At 36.1% G+C, this 18,089-nt stretch overlaps 1 protein-coding gene across 2 annotated transcripts in view; it reads left to right on the top strand.

Moving 5' to 3' along the window:
• Window positions 1–18,089, top strand: part of LOC124354451 (E3 ubiquitin-protein ligase SMURF2) — a 106,125-nt gene that overhangs the window by 49,888 nt on the left and 38,148 nt on the right. The gene's annotated exons all lie outside the window — the stretch shown is intronic.

Raw genomic sequence — 18,089 nt, 5'->3', positions numbered from 1 at the left:
GCACACCTAACAGATCGCAGATCATTCTCTACTGAAATGTGATCATTTTGAATAAGTAGCTTAACCACTATTTTATCTGAGTATCACCAATAGACTCGATTTCAAAAGCTGTGTGTATTATAGGGATTATCTCTGTAGCAGAATGGCCAAGTTTCTGCAAACTCTGTGCCCAAGACTTAAGCTATTGTGAAAGCTGTGTTTCAAGACACAAGCATGAAAAAAACATTAATGTGTCAAAAGATTCAAAATTATTCCCTAATAGGCTATACATCACTATTTTTGTTTCAGTATATGAAGACAACTAATTTTACAATATTTTAAAACAAAGGTAAACAAAATCATTAACTAAATGCAAAAGTGAAGAACATTTATCGTTAAATTCACTATTCACTTATTAACTATCAACAAATTAAAATTTAACCCTCTTTGAAAAAAACACCCAATTTTATAGTATCTAAGTTCAATATTTTAACAAATTTTCTATACTTAAAAATGAAAAACAGCTTAGGACCCAAAAATAGAAACTCTTTGCAAAATAGGCATTTTCCGGTCTGGGCATAAATACATTATCTAACATACTATATTAATAATAAACAAAAATAATAATATTAATATACAATTATAATTATGAATGCAAAGTCCAAAAGGAAGTGGAAGTAGTACTTATTACTAATAGTCATCAGCCTCACTTTCCAATTTCATCAATTCTCGTGCTCGCTGAACACTTGTCTCTGGTGAGAATGGTTGCCACTTAATTTTTTTTAACATTCTGCTGCTGCAACTGAGGTAGACGTTCGAGGTGAGAAGGAGGCGATTCATCACATTTTGGATGCAGTCCTTTCACAAAAACTTTCTAGTGAAGGTTTGTCTGTATAAGCGGAAATGTTTGTTGCGTGATTCGGCCGCCTCCTCTGATAATTGGTCGATTGGTAGGAGAGCATGTTCAATAAGATTAAATTTTATGAAGAGAAGGGGTCATAGAGTGCCATTTATATAACTCAACATACAGTTCAGCTGTGGATCAAAGATACACAGAAAACTTTTCTGTGTCAGTAGGGAACCCAATTGCCAGAACTTCTAATATCACTTTCAGCTTCTTGAGGAACTCTATGTTTTTGCCTGTGATTCTTGAAGTAGTTACTGGATTGGCAAAAAACCTTCTTGATGTGTTACCATCATTGGTAGTACCAAATCCATTTTTCGACATGTCCTATAAGCAAGCCCATTTGATCACGAAATGCGTCCTGAATCTTCTTTTTCTTCTCAGCTGACATTTTTTGTGTGGATGTTCAATCTCCATTTTTGAAGGATAGTTTAATGCTATATGGAGGCGTGTTTCTAAAAAACGAATTCGATCGAATGCAAAACAGATAGTCCAAATTTAACTGAGTTTAGATGTATGGAACTTTCTTCAATAGTTTTTAACTCATTAAATTCTTTGCTTGTCTGTTTAGATATGTAATTTCATCATTGATTTTGTCTTAGTAGCAGCACTGCACACTTTGCCATATACCATAGTGAGCACAAAGGTGTGTAATACTTTTACGGGGTTGTTGTTCGTCTCAAATTCCATAGGATTAACGTTTTGAGTTTGGTTTTCAATGTGCTTTATTTCGGATTGAGTCACTTCATTGCTTTCATGCACAAACTGGATTCTTATCGGGTGGCAGAATCGTGAAGATGGAGCCGGTTTCTGCCACTAAACCTTTTGTGTGCCATTCACATTGCTCAGCACTAGATCCTGCCGACAAACAGAAAACTAGAGTTTTGATTACAGAATTTAAAATCTTTCAATTATTTGTTATTAAAACCTCTTTTAATTGAATTGTAATAAAACAAGGGGCGGAAAGTGACGGAAAACTTTTTCTCTTCATAATTCAAGTAAAAGGTTCACAGAATACGCCTTAACTCTATTTAACTGATACTTAAAATGCATTCGAAAAATTAATTTATAAGATTTTTTCTGGCCCAACAACATTTATGACTGTCTGCTACATTTATGAATGAAACAGTTATTCTTATAGTTCAATAATACATTTTATAAACAAAGTACACACCGGTGCCTGAAGAATCCACGGAAGTTTTTGGGTTTGCACTAAACACAACAGTGTAAAATTTCACAGAAAAGAGATGAAAAATAGTGTGCGTTGAGAAAACCATTGTGTAATTAGCACAATAGATGAGTTCCGACTGACTTGGAAGGTGTAGGAGGCACGTTAGCAATGGGGATGAACCGGTTTAATAATTTGACAGATTCTTGAATCAAGAACTGATTAATCACTAAACATTGTATTTTACGTGACGTGGCTCGTGAAATTGTGAATATCGACATCTGTCCGTGAGCTACATCTGACGGTTACCATCACTAGTGTAGTGAGTTTATCTTGGTTAGCTCTACTCCTGTGCCATGGCAAGCCTCCTCCCCCCCCCCCCCCAAAAAACCGTAACAATGCATTGGACAATTAAAATCATACGACCGATCGTTTCTGACTTCGGCACTAAACGAGTGATGCGCTTTAAGCGGCAACACGATAGTAACCGCGATACATATGGGTTTTTTTTACTGAACCCTCTGAGTGCCACATACCTACTCCCTTAATGCCATAGCTTTTTGGAGTTTTTAAAGTTCTCTTTTTAAAAAACGTATAAAATACAATTTTGAAATTAGATTGTTCATGTTATATATCAATGTATTCACAAAACAATAAGGAATAAAAGAAGTATAAAAATATTGTATTTACCCTCTGTCTGTTCAGGTATGTAGCCCTCTGAAGTAAAAAAAGGTTTCAAAATTTTGTCATGACCTAACATCCACTATTCAAAATTTCACTGTGTATACAAAAACATAGTTTCAAAATAGCCATATTATTTCAAATTTAATAAGTTTTACAAATATATTATACACTTTGTTTATATTTAAACTAAAATCAAACTATAAAATTGAAAAAATAACAAGTATATACAGTAAAAGCCCGCTAATCCGGCATCCAATGGTTCGGCACTTTCATTCATCCGGCACCTTCATATTTTAAAAGCACTGTGAAACGTACAGTTCGCAAGAGCGCTCGGAAAGGTTCGTGCTCAGTCGGAAGGGATCGTATGTGACGCAGAAGCTGTGTGTGAGGGGGTTCAGGGCCACTTTCCGAGTGTTCACTGTTACGTGTTTGTCTAGCATCTAGCATCTGCCTCAGTCTCAGTCACTGTCAGTTCGTACTCGAATGCAGTCGTGAGTGTTGTGCTCGTTCATATTGTGTTTTAACTTTCTCAAAGTTGTGCCCTATCTTTTCCAAGCCCGGCTCATCCACCAGCAAAGTTGGAAATAAACGTAAGCATGTCACACTTACCATTCAACAAAAGCTAGAAATGATAAGACGTGTAGAAAAAGGTGAGAGTAGAATGAAGCTAATGGAAGAATTCACCATTGGTTCATCAACAATGTATGACATCAAGAAGAATAAAGAAAAGTTACTTAAATTTAAGTCTCAAACTACAAATGTCAAAGACATGCAGTCTCGACAAACATTAAAAAAAACCTAAACTTGACGACCTTGACAAAATTTTATTCAAATGGTTTAGCGCTAAGCGGTCTGAAGGGAAGCCTGTGACTGGGCCCATGATCATGGAAAAAGCTAAACAGTTCCGTGAGGAATTAAAAATAGATGAGAAAGAATGTGCCTTTTCTGATGGTTGGCTGCACCGATTTAAAAATCGACACGGAATACAGAAGCTTGATGTAGCTGGGGAGCTCCGATCAGCCGACCAAAATGCGGCTGAAGAATATGAAGCTGAATTTGAAAATCTAGTTGAAGACTACGATTTGTCAGCATGCCGGATTTACAACGCTGATGAAACTGGCCTACTTTGGCGTTGTTTGCCTAATTCGACTTTGGCAGCAGGGGATGAGAAATGTGCCAAAGGCTTTAAAAAAAACAAAGACCGTTTGACAATTTTGCTCTGTGGCAATGCCTCAGGGGACCACATGTTGACGCCTTTCGTCATCGGAAAAGCAAAAAAGCCAAGACCTCTGAAAGGCATTACCTACCTACCCGTAATATACGATGCTCAATCCAATGCGTGGATGAACTCTGATTTATTTAGAAATTGGTTTTTCCACCACTTCGTCCCATCTGTAAAAGACAATCTGAAAAACCGTGGCTTACCTGAAGACAGCAAGGTTGTGCTCATCCTAGACAATTGCAGAGCTCACCCTGCAGCGTCTGAGTTGATATCGGGAAACATTTTTACTGCATACCTCCCGGCAAATGTCACGTCCTTGATTCAGCCAATGGATCAAGGAGTGATTCAGAACTTTAAATGTTTTTACAGAGTGTCCTTTCTTCAAGGCCTGATAAACTCAGAGTGTATGGTGGTTGAATTTCAGAAAAAATCTACATAAAAAATGTAATTTTCGGAATCGCCTTGGCATGGAAAAAGGTCAAGCCCACCGCTCTACAGAAATCTTGGCGAAAACTATGGCCAGCTGCCTACCAAGAAGAGGGCATTGCTGTTTCAGTCGACAATGAAGCAATACAATGGACTTGGTGACCCACAGTTCCCAAGACGAAATAAGGAAAGTGCCACAAGAAGAAATCTTGGAGTGGATACACATTGATTGCGACGAGCCAGTTGAAGAAGAAATTACGGATGAACTGCTCATCAAAAGTGTACTTGGAACTCAGTCAGAGCCTCATCCTGTGGAGTCCGAATCAGATGATGAAGAGGGAGCAGATGATGATCCAACACCCGTGCCTACGTGGAGTGAAGCAAGTGCCACTATCGACACGTTTATACGATTTGCCGAACGCAGCAGCTCCTACAATGCTTCAGAGCTTGTAAATTTATATGTTCTGAGAAATGACTTTTTAAAGAAAAAACATGATCCAAAAACCAAACAGACATTAGGTCTTTTTCCAAATAAAATACTGTACACAAAAATTATGTTTACCATAATATTTATTACATAATGTACGCACTAGTTAGCCTACATCTAAGTTAACCTAAGTTTAGAAATGTTTTTCTAGGCATTAAATGTTCATTTTGTGTTCAAACTAATGTTTGTTTAATTTTATTTATCTCCTTAGTAATTCTTTAATTGTTTACACGTAAAGAGTGATTTTTTTTTTAAAAGCCACACTCTGAAACTTAGACGACGATTTTTAGCCCGCTATCATCGCTAAAGTAGAAAAAGTAAAATTAAGCTACTGTACATTATCTCTTTGGGACTGAAAACCTAGCCACTATTTTTAAAGAGTGATAGTATTTGGGCTGGGTTTTCAGCTTTTCTGAGTTAATATCACTTGATTTCACTCCTTTTACTTTAGTGTGATACGATTTTAGCGGCTAAAAACCGAATTTTCCGGCATTTTCATATGACGCTCGGTAATCCGGAATTTTCAATAATCCAGAACTCTTCGATCCCCGAAAGTGCCGAATTAGCGGGCTTTTACTGTACACAAATTTTACTCCGCCTCTTAAATAAAGGCATATTTCATTTCATTTCAAATTTTCCCTGTGTTTACTCGGAGTCACTGCTTTGTGATGCCTTTCTTTTTCTTTCAGGCCTAAGGGGTCTCCAGAAATGTTGTTTATATAGACTTATTCTTACCTGAAATATGTGTCTCATCTTCTTCCATGAAATCAGGATCGATGTCAGAATCGTCAAAAATACTATCAACACCAATAAAACTATCTTCATCTAATACATCACTAATCGCAACCGTCGTTCAAGCTGCGATAAGCCATGATTGCGGCATCGACTGCCGGCTGCAACGAACGTCACGTCAGCGGGACGTAAACAATGCGACCGAAGTCGCTTTGTCATTAAGCTCATTCAATACATCTGACGCTTTCTAGCGGTTAATTGTGTTACTAAAAACCCAAATAACATTGTAGAGTAGGCAAAACCCGTTTAAATACGGACAATGTAATATAATACCAATTGAAATGACAACCACGTAAAACTACGGGATTAGCATTCTTCGGAAGTTTCGCTGTTCCGTAAAATTACGGGATTAGCACTCTAAGTGTTAATCCACAAACACAACAAACACAAGTTGGACACTATAAAAATATTTTTATTTGTAATAAAGATTGTTGCTTGACAGGAAAAGATACACTACATTTGACATTGGTGGTATCCAGATGATTCTTGTTGTCTAACACTAACAACCTGTCTAACACTTGACTGAGCTGTTTGAACATCTGAGCATAGTTCAAGGTCAACCCTATACTATACCCATTATTAATGATGCTATCATTTCATACCATATAGGCTTTTGCTATAACTAACTACACTGCTTACACAAGTTAATAGTGAACTTGTAAGTTCACAATGTTATAATTATTGACTTTTATCTATTAACTTATTTGTGAAAAAAGAAAAATGCCTATTAACATTTCAGATTTGTTAACATAAGATTTGTTAAACCTGAATGCAAGATGGCTGCCGGCGGGAGGAAGGACGATGTATGTGGAGTGTGTGTAAATAAAGTGACTAAAAGAACTGGGGGTGTTTAAATGTAATGGCTTTTGCAATAAATGGTACCATATTAAGTGTACTACATTGTCAAGCGAAGATTTTAAGAAATTTCTTGATCTAAGCGGCAAAGTAATGTGGTACTGCGAACCATGCAAGGTGAAGGTTAATGAGCTCGTGTTGAGTGGTGATTCGTCAACGGAAAATGTACAGGCAGAAAGTGAGAATGGCTGTTTAAATCCGCATTTAAAAACTTATTTTAGACCAGTTGGACATTGTGAGTGAGAATTATTCAAAACTTGAGGAAAAGAATGACTCTTGTTGAAAAGGTTAGCAATCGAAATGTTAACTCTCAACACAAGGTTCAATTTGTGATGAAGCTGGTGAATGTACCGATATGTCGGGGTGGAAGGCATATCCAATGCTGTTTGGCTTTGGACAATAATGTTGGTGTGGACATTGAATCAAACGATAATAGCGATAATTCACTCACTGACAAAGCTGATGTGACTTCGGAAGCAGCTGGATCCCGTAGGCCTAGTGGTGGGGCTATCAGAGTTGTGAAGGACAACGAGTTATTAATAACTCTGAATGGAAGGTGGTTAATCACAAAAAGAAACCAGTGACAGCTAGGTATATGCCTAGTTACAACCAGTATGAAATGCGTAAACCTAGACCTAATGGAGGTTATGTTGAACAAAGGTAAGCCTAGGCTTAGGAACAACTCAACTAATGTGCCTCTGACTAAAGGCAGACCTATGCATGAAAATAGTGTTAGTATTGCGGCACCATACAGCTTTTAGGGATGCTTTAAAGAGGAATGTGAAAAATAAAGTAATTTTTGGGAACTAAAGTGTCAAGTGAAGGCAATATGTTAAAAACTGCACCGAGGCTGTATTGGATTTTTCTATCAGGGGCTTGACGCAACTGAAAGCTCTGACAATATTAAAAGTTACCTTAAGGATCTGAAGGACTCAGATTTATATGTGTGTGAAAAGCTGACTACAAGGTTTAATGGTTATAGCTCATTTAAGATTGGCGTGCCATTTAATTTAAGTGAAGAACTGATGCATCCAAACTTGGTGGCCTGAGGGATGTATAATTGGAAAGTATAAGCCCCACAGGAATAAAACCGAGGCTATGGGAACACCTGGTGATTTTTTAGCACAAAAACACGTATGTAACCAAAGGGTCCTAGGTGCAGATATGAGTAGGCATCAAAGCCTATAGACTTGGACTATAAATCTAAGGACAGTGTAAATATTGTACATTGGAATGTGCAGGGTTTTCTTGGAAAGAGAGATGAAGCTAATTTGTTGGCAATGAAATTTAATACAGACATGTTGTGTGTTTGTGAACATTGGTTGAGCAGCGATGAACTGATGGAGGTGAGTCTTACCAGATTTTAAATTGATCAGCGCATTTTGTAGATCTTCGGGCCAAAGAGGGGGCACTGCAATATTTTTAAGATCCAGATGGCTGGGCGAGGAGGTGACTTTTTTAACAGAACTGTCTAGTCAATATATCTGTGAAGTAGCTGCTGTATTTATAAAGGAGATTAACCTAGTTTGTATCGAAATATATAGAGTACCTGACGGTCAGAACTTTGAAAATTTTATTGAGCACATGTATGAATTGTTGAGTAATTTTATGAATAGTAATAAGAATAAGGCATCAATTATGCTGTGTGGCGATTTTTAAATATTGTTATTTTAGTCAATGACTCTAGGAAAGCTAAGTTTTTAGATTTACTTTTAGGTTTTTAACCTTTGGACAACCATTTCTGATGTAACTAGGCCTAGTACGAATTTTGTGGATGGCGGATCATGTATTGACAACATTGCCACCACTGTACATTTTGACAGAATTGAGAATGCTGCAGTGGAGCCTATGGTTATGTCAGACCATCATGCGATTGTTCTAAAATGCAAATTGTTACCAAGGAAAGATAACGTTACCAGTCATGTAAATAGTAGGCTAACCAATGTAAAATAGTTCTAAGCAAAAAGATTTTAAAATTGTCAGAACAATTGATTATTATCAATTCATTGTATTTTGTCACTCTAATTAGTAAAATTAAATGGTTGCTTCTGTATGAGTTAAATAGCATAGATGATAAATTTGACTATTTTTTAAATAAATTTATGAACATTGTGAATATTGCTTTTCCTATTTAAGTATGTACCCAGCTGTTAGGGATTATTGTAAACTTCCCTCTTGGTATAATACAGACCTCAAAGAACTTAAGGAAAGTTGTTTATATATGTATGCTCAGTATAAGTCTACAGGCATAACCTACTTTAAAGAATGTTATATGAAATTAAAGAAGAAATATAAAAGCGATGTTAGAAGTTGTAAGCTACGTTTTAATTGTGAGGAGGGTGTCATCTGCTAAAAATAAACCTAAAATTATGTGGTCTATTATTAATGAAAATATAAGTAATAGTGATAGGTCTAAAAGTACAGAAGTTGGAAGTAGTCTAACAGCTTGTGATTTCAATAACTTTTTTGTGAATAGTGTAAATGATCTCATTGCTAATGTGCCTTTTTCTAGTCAGTCTTATGTCATACTATTTAAGTAAGTTAAGTTGTAATGTGTCTAACTGTGAATTTAGTATTACTGAAGTAAAGGTTGAACAGATGTATGATGCTATTAATTTGTTAAGTAATAGTTCATGTCTGGATGTGTATGGTTTTAATTCTGAGCTGTTGAAACTTGCTGCACCTTTTATTGCCGAAGCTCTAGCCTATCTCTTGAATCTTTGTATTAATAATGGTACATTTCCAAGGTGCCTTAAGCTGGCAAAGGTTATACCACTGTATAAAAAAGGTTCACGGAAAGAACATAAGAGTTTAGACCTGTCTCGATAATTCCAATTGTTTCAAAAGTGTTTGAGGTAATAATAAATAGGCAAGTAATTCAGTATTTTGAAAGTAACCTATTGTTATCAGATAGTCAGTTTGGTTTTAGGCCTAAGAGAGGAACACTAAATGCTATTGTAAAATTTATGAAGAACTGTATTTATGGTGTAGATGATAAAAAAGTGGTCATAGGCAAGTTCTTCGACATGTCTAAAGCCTTCGACACGGTTAAATCATGAAATTTTGTTAGATAAAACTTAAGTATTATGGTTTTGATGATCTGTCTTTACAATTTTTTAAATCATATCTCAAAGAGAGATATCAAATGGTTGCTTTTAATGGAAGCTCTTCTCAATACAATGCAGTTACAGCAGGGGTTCCACAAGGATCCATTTTGGGACCTGTATTATTTATAATTTATGTAAATGGACTGCCAGCCTCCATAAATAACAATGTGACAAGATCATACATGTTTGCAGACGACCTAGCAATCTTACTGAATGGTAAAAATCTTAATGTAGTAAATGATTCTCTATTAGTCGCTAACTCAATTGTGAATGATTGGTGTGCGGCGAACGTCCTCTGTGTAAAACCATGAGAAAACTCAGGAGATTAATTTTAGTTTGCAACATAAACCTAACCATGATAATGTAAAGTTTCTAGGTGTTCACCTCCAAGAGAATCTGAAATGGAACAGACATATAGAAGTTTTATGTAAAAAATTAGCAAAAGGCATTTTTATGTTGTTAAGATTGAGATTAATTGTAAATATTGAAACATTAACTGCAGTATACTATGCACACATCCAGAGTCATTTGTCCTATGGAGTTATTGTATGGGGGCAATGATCCTAACACCAAAAGACTTTTGATATTGCAGAAGAGAGCTATTAGGATAATGTGTAATGTAAACAATAGAACCCATTGCAAACCTTTGTTTAGGACAATTAGAGGTGTTGACTGTGCCTTCTATATTTGTTCTGGATGTATTACTGTATGTTAAAAATAACTTGCAGACAATAACAGTAAATAGCTCTATACATAATTACTTTACTAGAAATTGTTCTAATCTTAGAGTAAAACTACTGTACCTACCAATGTACCAAAATAGTTTTGTAGAGATAGGTATTAAAATTTATAACATGTTACCAAATCATATTAAATGTCTAGATTTTATTAGGTTTAAGAAATGCTTAAAAAAATATCTTAGTAAAATCTAGCAGCATACAGTTTAGATGAAGTTATAGATCATATTGAAGCTAACATAGTCTAGTTATGAATATTTTACTTTTATAATACAATTTGTTTTGTATGAGATGACGATGCCATGCATACCACATTTGTAACGGCAATAAAAATTCTGATTCTGATTCTGATTCATTTGTTGTTAATGACTTGGTTTTTGGCAAAGTTAAAGGTTTTCCTCACTGGCCTGCGAAGGTTATTGAAATTGATACAGAATCATACAAAACTGTTGTTAAATATAAAGTAAAATTTTTTCCCACTAATGAAGTTGCACACCTCAATAAGGGTGATCTTTGTCATTTCCAAGAATACAAAATGAAGTTTACTCTTGAAGCAGTGACAGATAAACACCAAAAAGACTATAAGCAAGCCTTGATAGACATTGATAAAGCTTGGGAAACCAAACTTAAAAAAACAAATAAAGCTGGAATAGTATATAATATTACTCCTACCACGAAAAATAAAACAAACTCAACTTCCAATCCAATAACACCTGCATCACACAAAAACAGCAAATCCATACCAATAAAAACTATTTCAAAAAACCTTAATACGGGAAATGGTAAAACTGATGCAGCAGTGAATACTCCTTATTTGGACCTAAAGTACCAGATCGATGCCCTGACTGATAAATGTATCTCACTTGAACAATCCCTAATTGAAAAAAACAATCTTTTAGCGCAATTTGATGAACCCCATAGTAGAGTACAATATCCGATAAACAATGAAGATTTTCACACAAAAATTTTGAAAGAAGAGCTGTGCAAATTTAAAGCAGAAAATATAAAGAGCTTCAATATATCATTGAACTTCTTCAACAAGACCTAAAAAACACAGAAATAGAAATAAATAAGCAGAGAGATCTCAATAAAAATGCTTCAATTGTTTTCCGCCCTTAAGGCTAACCAATTGTGAAGCATCACCAACCAGGACAACATTACATTTGACTTTAACTCCTAATATTATTAATTCAGACTTTTTCTCAGAAAACCGCTAGTCAGCTTGCAACCATTGACCCCCAAGATAAGGATGAACCTTTTATTAAACAGAAAAATTTTTCCCATAAGCAAAACAAAAACAAAGTAAATAATCACTCACCTGAGACTTTGCCCAAACATAACAGTAAATCCAACAGACCAAATGTAATCATTCTATCGGACAGCCATGGCCGTGACTTAGGACATCTTATTGAACAAAGAACAACTTACGTTTGTTCGTTTGTGAGGCCAGGGGCTGGCTTTAAGAAAGTAACGGAAGATGTGCAAGAGTTAGGAGAATACCTGGGAGGTGACGACTACATTCTGGTTCTGGCAGGGACCAATAGTGTGGAAAATACAGAAGTAAACAGCCTCGTTAAAGATATGATTAGTCTCATGAATAAAACCCAGCACACTAATATTAGGCACTACTCCTATGAGGCATGATGTTTCTCATCTGGACGTAAAGATATCTACAATTAACTCAGAATTAGAAAGGAATGCAATGAAAAATTCAGGATTAAACCTACTTCCTCTTCATCTGTTGCCTAGACATCTGTTCACGACCCATGGGCTCCATCTAAATAGACGAGGGAAAGCAGAAGTTGCCAGGAACATTGCAAGTATGTTATTTAAAAGAAGCAGCTCAGCTCCCACAGATGAACAAAACACTCTTCCTATAAAGATCATACAGGCAAATATGAAAGAATCGATACACCAATTCAAGAGTGACAAAGAAGTGGGTTTTGCACATCAATATCTGCTGATCTCGAAAGTGAAAGAAACCTGAGTGCGGGTGTTGCAGTGGTTTTCGGGGATGTCTTTGGGAAACCATTATCCTTCAATTGTATCAGAAGCCATCTTGTATCCGGTGCAGCATCTGATGTAGGGCCTACCTCTGATATCGACACCATACACCCAGAGACTCTACCTTCTATGTCTTTCCCTACGGAGACCACAATCCAGGATGTCAGTCCTCAGTAACAGCAATCAGATTTTTTGGACAATTCATGCTAACTCTTGCCTCAAACTTAAAAACTCACCTCCATGTAAATAACTCCTCCTCTCCCTCTAAAATAAAAACTAAAGTTCAAAATAAATCTAAAATATCAATCCTCCACCAAAATATTCAACATTTCAGCTCCCGTAAACTTGCTTTGGAAATAATACTTGAAGAAATTAATCCAGATATTGTTATTCTCTCGGAACATAAATTGCAAGATTTTGAAGTAATAAATGCAACAGTAAACAACTACGCAATAAAGTCATTTTTCTGTCGCAAAACTTTTGGAGGAGGAGGAGTTATGATACTTACTAATAGCAAAAGTAGTACACAATTAAAAAATGTTAATATTCCAAAAATTACAGAATTAATAAGTGAAAAAGAATTTGAGTGTTGTGCAGTAGATGGTAAACTAAGCAATTTGTCAATAATTATAGTTGGATTGTACAGAACTCCTGGCATAATGTATGATAATGTGTTCTTGAATAAGCTTGACATTGCTCTAGGTATGTTACTAAATATGAAAATATAATTCTGGCAGGGGACATAAATATAGATGTTTTAAAGGAGAATTCAGCTCATAATGGATTAAAGAATACTTTAATTCAGCACAACGTACAATATCTTGTTAATTTTCCTACAAGGGTTACCATTGGTTCTGAAAGTGGTATAGATAATATTATTACTAATATTGATAAGTCAACTTTCGGTTTCTGGTCTGGTCACGGAGCTATCTGATCATGATGCTCAGCTGTTAGAAATAGCTTATCCTAATAAAAAAGAAAACCAGTCAATTTCACAACTAAAACGAAAATTTACAAAAGAAAATAATGATTTATTTGTTAAAAAATTAGCTTCAGAAACATGGCTAGATCTGTACAATGCTCCAGTAGAACATAAATATGACACTTTTTACGGCATATTTATGTATTGTTTCAATTTGTGCTTTCCATTAGTAAAATCCAGGGTTGATAACATTAATAAGGCCAATTGGATAAACTATGAACTTAAAAAAGAAAAGGAAGAATTAATTGCATTAAGTCAGACTGTTAGGTTAACTAAAGATAGGGCTACAAAAGAATTACTTAATGAAAGAAAAAAAAAGATATCATTTAAATGCCATTGATGCAAAAAAGGAATTTATAAATAATAAAATCATGAATTCTGATAATGTCTGCAAATCTACTTGGAAAATAATAAATAAAGAAATAAAACCTAAAATAGAAAGAAACAATGACATTAGATTGATTGCAGATGGCCAAATGAGCTCCGATCCATACAAAGTTTGTGAAATATTTAATAGTCACTTCATAAATGTTGTAAATGACAGTATAGTTCAAAATTTCCCTATCTGTGTTAACCATAATAGTAATAATTTAAATACTCAAAATCCACCCAACAATCAGCTTCGTATAAAGCCTTTAAGCGAAATCGAACTTTATCAAGTGATATCATCTTTTAAAAATAAATTCTCTGCGGGGTATGACAATGTCCCTATGCCTATTATAAAAAATGCAAAATATCTATTGATTAAACCATTAATGCATGTTATTAACTCTTCTTTTGTGAGTGGAATATTTCCAAAAAAACTGAAAATTTCTAAAATAAGAACATTTTCTAAGAAAGGTAGTACAACTGATCCTACTAATTATCGTCCATTGTCAATACTGCCAACCTTCTCCAAAATATTTGAGCGTGTAATGCATATTAGGTTAGTGGAATTCTTAGAAACTAATGGGTTGTTTGAGGAGGAGCAGCATGGGTTTAGGTCGGGTAGATCTGTCATCACTGCTGGAATTGAGTTTGTGGAGTCAGTTCTGGATTCTGTGGACTCGGGTAATCGTGCTTTTGGTATATTTATGGACCTCAGTAAAGCATTTGACAGAGTCTGCCATAACACTCTTATTAGAATATTAGAACATTTAGGGATTGTGGGTGTGCCGTTGAACTGGTTTATTTCCTATCTTAAAGAGAGAAAACAATACGTTGAACTTCCTCATATTCAGAATGGGCAACTAACCTCTGTTAAATCAAAAATGAAAATAATTAAATGTGGAGTCCCTCAAGGTTCTATAATTGGCCCCTTATTATTTCTGGGCTATATTAAAGGCTTGCCGAATACTGTATTAAATTGAAATAGTAAAATGTGTTTGTATGCAGATGACTGTAACCTAGTTATATCTCATAAATCTCTAAATGAAATAGAAAATACAGCAAACCAAAATGACATCAATATATAATTATTTTTGTGAAAAAAATTTTTCACTTAATGCAGATAAAACTAAATATATTTCATTTTGTACACACAAAAATAAACTCAGTCCACAGCCAAAAATTGAGGTTCAAAACACACAAATACGTAGAAAGAGTAGATCAAATTAAATTTTTAGGATTGACATTGGATGAATGCTTAACTTGGGATGGTCACATACAGGTAATTCAAAGGAAAATATCTTCTGGTCTTTACGCATTGAAATCAATTTCAAAATATTGTAATCTGGAAACTTTAAAAATGGTTTATTACTCACATATTTCTTTTGGTGTTGCTTTGTATGGAGCAACCAGTAATGCTAATTTGCAAAGTACTGGGTGGCGCAAAAAGGATGGTCGGATTTTAAATAACTATAACTCCATTAGTTTTACAAATTAATTTTATTCAATTACGTAACTAAATGCTCCCAGGCACCCAATTACAAGAAATAACCTCCAAAATTCATGTACGGAAAATAACTTCCGGAAGATGGTGTCCTTCCTCGGTGATGCATTCCACAAGTCTTTCCTTGAAATTTTCCATCACTTTCACTACAGTTTCTTCTTGAATTGCCATAATTTCCGCACTGATTGCCTCCTTCAGATCAATTAAGTTTCGGGGCTTGTTTACGTAGACTTTTGACTTTAGGTATCCCCAAAGAAAAAAATCACAGGCTGAGAGGTCAGGTGATCTAGCAGGCCAGTGGACATCTCCAAAACGCGAGATGATGTGGTGGGGGAACATCCGCATTAAGACACACATGACTGTGTGGGCCGTGGCCCCGTCCTGTTGAAACCAAATTCGATCTCGATTTACACGTAACTCTCGCAGTTTCGGCCCCAAAAAGCTACGTAGCATGTTAACGTAACGTTCCGAGTTCACAGTGACTGTAGCGTTGTTCTCCTGAAAAAAATAAGGACCAACAATCCCCAATTTTGACATTCCACACCAGACTGTTACTTTAGCACTATGAAGAGGCTTTTGGTGCAATTTTCTGGGATTAGTTGCTGCCCAATACCTACAGTTTTGTTTGTTGACATAGCCGTCTAAATGGAAATGGGCTTCATCTGACATTAAAAGCACAACATCATTATTAGAGTACAAAATGTCCAACATTGTTTCACAAAATCGTCTTCGGTGCTCAAAATCACGATCATAGAGCTTTTGCGTGATCATAATTTTGTATGGGTGAAACTGTAACTCACGGCTTAAAATGCGCTGCAACGAACGACGGCTGAGGCCTAAAGTTTGAGCACGACGCCTGGTGGAACAACGCGGACTGTGAAGCACTGACGCTCTAACATTCTCAATGTTCTGTGGAGTAACTGCCGTTGTGGACGCCCAGTAGATTTACCACTCATGACAGACCCTGTTGTCCGGAATGCAGTCACCCAACGTGATATGGATCTGCGATCTGGAATGGGTTCATCACGCGCTACACCAAAACGTTGTCGAAACAATCGTTGCACAGTAATAAAAGATTCATTATTTCTGAAAAACTGTTCCACAGCAAAAACACGATGCTCGACCGTCCACTGCGCCATCTCGTGGCAAACTGGGTGTAATGGCCGACTTGCAGATGGCCGGCAGTGATCCCCCCTCCTCACCTTCCACTGGTACTACGCAGTTCAAATCCGACCATCCTTTTTGCGCCACCCAGTATTTTGCTGTTACAAAAAAAGGCTATGAGGATTATGTTAAATTTACAGAGACAGGAGTCAGTGAAACAAATATTTTCGGATTTAGGTATTTTAAATGTTTATGGGCTTTACATTATGGACACGATATTAGAAGTAAGGAAAGCTAATTACAGCTTACCTAGATTAGGCACCTTCCATAACTATTCAACTAGACACCGTAATCAATTGGCAGCTCCACAGATTAATTTACAGTTCACAAGGAAAAAACCAATATTTGCAGGCATTCGATTTTACAATAATTTACCTAAAGATATCTTAGCAATTGACAATTTTCAAAACTTTAAAAATAAGCTAAAGCAGTATTTGATCAGTAGACCACTTTATTCATTTGATGAGTTTTTTGTTTTTAGTTAGTAGCCTTAAGGACTGAAATGTAAAATACACAAAATAATCTTGTATATAATGATAACCGTTATAACGACCGATTTGTCATGGGCCTAGAATATAAATTTTGTAGATTGAGTAGGCATTATGCACCTTGTATTATCTTATGATACCATAATTATTGTAATGTATGGTATATTGTAAACTGACGCCATTTTATGTTTGTTACATGTTATGTACAAATTATGAATAAAGTGAATTTGTATTGTATTGTATAATGTTTGACGAATTAGTAAGAGGTGCAGTCCAGGTTTTTGAGTACACCAGAATGTCAGTTGGATTTATACAAAGCTTAGTGAGATACCTTTAGGAGAAGAAAGTAGTGGCTTAGTTGCAACAAGTACCATCGAAAAGGGGGCGTTTGTGTCCTGTTGCACAGCAATGACACTGAGCTGAGGGTTGGGCAGCAGGAGAACATTTAATGTTTAGAAATGGCGGCGAATAAGCACCATTGTGTGTACTGCCTTGCTGCTCATGTATGCCATGGCTAGTGTCGGGTGTTTTTAAGTCTCCACCCAATCTAGCGCTCAGCGATGGCAGCTGAGGCCTCGGTTGGTCTATGGACGATTGCTACTCACACACGCTCCGATTGTCATCAAATTACATAGGTTTAAACAAAGGGAGTGATGTTATGTTTTGATATCACGGTCACATCCAAATCTCGACTGAACTGCGTTTACACCGGCAAAAAATTGTAATTGCAGAGTTCTGTGTCCAACTAAACATCACTAGTCTAAACGGGTGCAAGAGCTCTCGCGAGCGCTACCGCAACCAGTGCAGGACAGTTGTTTACAAGAACAGTGTCGGCTGTTAAAATTTCAATTATAAACATTGCTGAGACATCACTCTTGTGTGTGAACAGACTTCGTCTTGACTCCCGGAACAACCAGCGATACAACTGTAGCAAGTACTTGTGAGTTCTCGTGAGTAAAATTGCTTATATTGTTCACATTATACCACAGTTGTTGTGCAAATTCTCTTGCAACTTTACTTGCCAGTGTAAAAAGAAATGTTGCCATTCTACAAACGGCAAACGGCCAGCCGATCGAATCAGCCACGCTCATCAGTTTTCACTGTCAGATCGGCATTGGTTGGACGATGACTGGAAATCCCGTCATTTCTCCGGTCAACTATTTACCAGAACGATACGACGATCTTGACGCACATGTGACGATCGTTCAGGCGATTCGAAC

The sequence above is a fragment of the Homalodisca vitripennis genome, chromosome 2, assembly GCF_021130785.1.
Source record: "Homalodisca vitripennis isolate AUS2020 chromosome 2, UT_GWSS_2.1, whole genome shotgun sequence".
NCBI lineage: Eukaryota > Metazoa > Arthropoda > Insecta > Hemiptera > Cicadellidae > Homalodisca > Homalodisca vitripennis.
The sequence above is the reverse complement of the archived record's forward strand: the minus strand, read 5'-3'. Positions and strand labels throughout refer to the sequence as shown.